General features: G+C 49.1%; 1 protein-coding gene across 5 annotated transcripts in view; it reads right to left on the bottom strand.

Moving 5' to 3' along the window:
• The window catches only part of LOC102008930 (cytospin-B), a 278,140-nt gene extending 277,986 nt beyond the window's left edge, over positions 1 to 154 (bottom strand). For 4 of the 5 annotated variants that reach the window (XM_013522199.1, XM_013522201.1, XM_013522200.1 and 1 more), the window contains exon 1: positions 19 to 78. The gene's annotated coding sequence lies outside the window, so the exon portion shown is untranslated. Of the gene's footprint in view, positions 1 to 18 lie in introns of all 5 variants that reach the window. The other variant, XM_005399302.2, reaches the window with a different exon arrangement.
• Between the last annotated feature and the right edge of the window lie 3,134 nt (positions 155 to 3,288).

Below are 3,288 nucleotides of genomic sequence, written 5' to 3'. Positions count from 1 at the left end.
CGGGCAGCCCCTACTCACCCCTGCCTCGGCTCCCGCTCCGTGCCCGCCGACGCCGCAGCAGCCCGCAGCCCGCCGCCCGCCGCTCAGCTCTAGGATGCTGCGCGAAGGGTCCCGCGGTCCCGCCGGCGCTTTGCTGCCTGCCGCCTGCAGCGGGCGCGCGCGAGCCGGCGCGCGGCTCCCTGGGAGATGTAGTCCAAGAGTCTGCCGAGTCGCCGGGCGCCGCCTGCGTCTGCCTGCAGCGGGCCCTCCGACCGTCCTTTCTCGCTGTTTCTTCTGGTTTCTCAAGGACTCATCCTCCACTCCTGGATAAGTGACGTACGAACGTTTCACTGGGAGGTCTTGTTGGCACTCCAGACTAGTGTGCTTAAAGTATGGAACCAGTGGGGCACTTTGGGAAGCTGAGGTAGAAAAATCTAGAGTTCGAGCTCAGCGTGGGCAACTTCGTGAGTTCATGAGACCCCGTTTCACAATAAAATATATATACTTTTAAAAGGGCTGGGGAGGCCAAGGATATACCTCAGTGGCTTAAACGCCTGTCAAGCACAAGGTCCTCAGTTTGATCCCCGGTATAGATAGATAGATGGATGGATAGATAGATAGATAGATAGATAGATAGATAGATAGATAGATAGATAGATAAATGGGCTGAGGATGTAGCTCGGTGCAGAGGCCCTGGGTTAAATTCCCAATATTTAAAACAAAAAGTGTGGTACTGGGACCAGTAGTTCAACATCCTGTGGGACCTTGATAAAACTGCAGATTCTCCTACCTACCAAGGCTGCTTGGTTTTTCTTTGTTGTTTCTTTGTTTTTGCGGCACTGGAGATTGAACCCAGAGCCTCACACCTGCTAGGTAAGACGTCTACCACTGAGCTACACCTCTAGGTCTGCTTGGTCCTACTGTATCAAAAACTCTTAAGAGCGGGCCCAGCAATGTGCACTTTTGCAAGCCCCTCAAGTGATTCTGAAGTACCTTCCAGTTTGAGAACTTGACTATGCTTCCCCTCGCTCCCTCAGGACTTTATGATTCCTGTCAGTAGAGTACTTACACGCATACATACATACATACCTGTGTGTCCCTTGGTAAACTGCAAGAGATAAAGGACTTTATGTATGTCCCAGCCAAAACCTGTCCTCTCACTCTACACCGACATCTCTAGCCTCCAGACACCCAAAACTCAAGGTCATGACCAAACCCAGGATCTTCGCTTTCCCCAGCCAGATCCTCTCCAGTGGGCTTTACGACCAGGGGCTGCGGAGCGTCCACCATAGGTATGGACCGGGACCTCAGTGGAAGTTAGGATAGGGCCTCAAGTCTGATTCGAGGGGCAGGGGTCACATGTAACCAGCTCTTGCAGATGCGGTGGGGAGGGGAAGAGAGGCCGGAGGTCAAAGTACTGTCGGAGAGTTTCTGTTCATTTATTCACTACGGAGAAACATTAGCATATTTAAATATTTATGAAAAATTCCAGTTGATAAGGAACTAGCTAGCTAAAACTGCATGATTCTGCAGCAAACTGTACACGCCTAAAAGGGAAGGCACACGTGGGGGTGGGGTTTCTGCTAGTGGTTCTCCACCAGGAACAGTCCTCTCCTGCGCACACGTGGCAATGTCTGGAGGTAGTTCTGGTTGTCACCACTGGGGGCAGTGCTACTGGCATCTCGTGAGTGGAGACCTGGGTTACTGCTGAGCAACCTACAATGGACGTAAGAGGCAGCCCCTGCAGCAAAGCCCGATTCAGCCCAAATGTCAACGAGGGCTGGGGCTGAGACAGCAACGCTCCCTGTGAAGAGTGAAAAAGCAGTGGTTCGGTTTGGCAAAGTCGGAGTTTTCTCTGGGAAAGGAATAAAGAAGTTTTCAGTGAGGATGGACAAGTGAGTGTGTGTGTGCTCATGTATATGAGAAATGAAGAATCTTGAGATTTAAGCTGAGCAAGAAGAGAAGTAGAGAGAACCACGTAGCTGGGAGGAAGTAGTGGATTCACTGGTCTGGAAGTTTTGAAGATGTCAAATTTCTTTATCTTACTAAAGTGATGGGAAAACCAAGCCAGAGAAGGGTTCTGGTAAGAGAATAGAGACAATCTTTGTTTGTAATCCCAGGACCCTTGGGAAGCTGAGACAGGAGGATTGAAATTTCAAGCCTAGCCTGGGTAATGTGGCAAAATATTGCCTCAAAACAAAAACAAAACAAAAAAAAAAAGTTTAAAAAACAGGGCTGGAGATGTAGCTTAATGCAGAGGACCTAAATCTAATCCCCAGTACCCACACCCCCAATCACAGTCTAGGTAAAATAGAAATTTATTTCTCATCGTTCTGGAAGCTGGAAACTCCAAGGTTGAGGCACGTGTCTGGTGAGAGCTCCCTTTGTGGCTTATAGAGGGCGTCTTTTTGCCGGGTCCTCACATGGCGAGGGAGTTCTTGGGATCTGTTTTATAAAAGCGCTAGTTCCATTCATGCAGTCTCTAACCTAATTATCCCCCTCACAAACACCATCTCACTGGAGACTGGGCTGCAACACACGAATCTGTGGGGGACACAACCATTGGTTCTGGCACCATCCATTCTTATCCTGACCTGGTCAGGGGCATTTGTATTGCATCCAAGGCAGATGTGGGGAACTGGAACCACTGAAGAGCTTGAGCTTTGCAGGTTGTGGAGCTGAAGGTACAGGGGATTCTAGATCAAGGCCTGGGAGGAGGACAGCTAGAGGAGAGAGAAGAGCAAATGAGGCACTGAGAACTCCACAAGGATCAAGAACTATGGCATGAGGGGAATCCAACTGAGTTGTGCTTTACTTTGGAAGTCACTTTTCAAAAGCAAGGATGAAAAATAAAACTGTAGTTTGATATTGGTGGTGCACGCCAGTAATCTCAGCACTCCTGAGAGTCTGAGGCAGGATGATCAAAAGTCTAAGTCCCATCTGGGCAACTTAATAAAACATTGTCTCAAAATAAAAAAGACTGAGGATGTAGCTCAATGTGAAGGCCCTGTGTTCAATCCTCAATACTGAAAGACAGTACAATCCTCAGTACAGAAAGAAAGAAAAAGAAAAGGGAAGGAGGGAGAGAGGGAGACAGAGAGACAGATGGGGGAGGGAGAGAGAGAGAATGAAGCCTAGCATGATAGTGTGCACCTGTAATCCCAACACTTGGGAGGCTGAGGCAGGAGGATCACGGCAAGTTTCAGGCCAGCCTGAGCTACATAGTGAGACCCTGTCTAGGAAAACAGTGAAGGAAGGAAGGAAAGAAAGAAAGAAAGGAAGAAAGAAGGAAGGAAGGAAGGAAGGAAG

This window comes from Chinchilla lanigera, unplaced genomic scaffold (genome assembly GCF_000276665.1).
Source record: "Chinchilla lanigera isolate Chin_1 unplaced genomic scaffold, ChiLan1.0 scaffold00066, whole genome shotgun sequence".
Lineage (NCBI taxonomy): Eukaryota > Metazoa > Chordata > Mammalia > Rodentia > Chinchillidae > Chinchilla > Chinchilla lanigera.
This window is presented reverse-complemented; position numbering and strand designations above follow the sequence as displayed.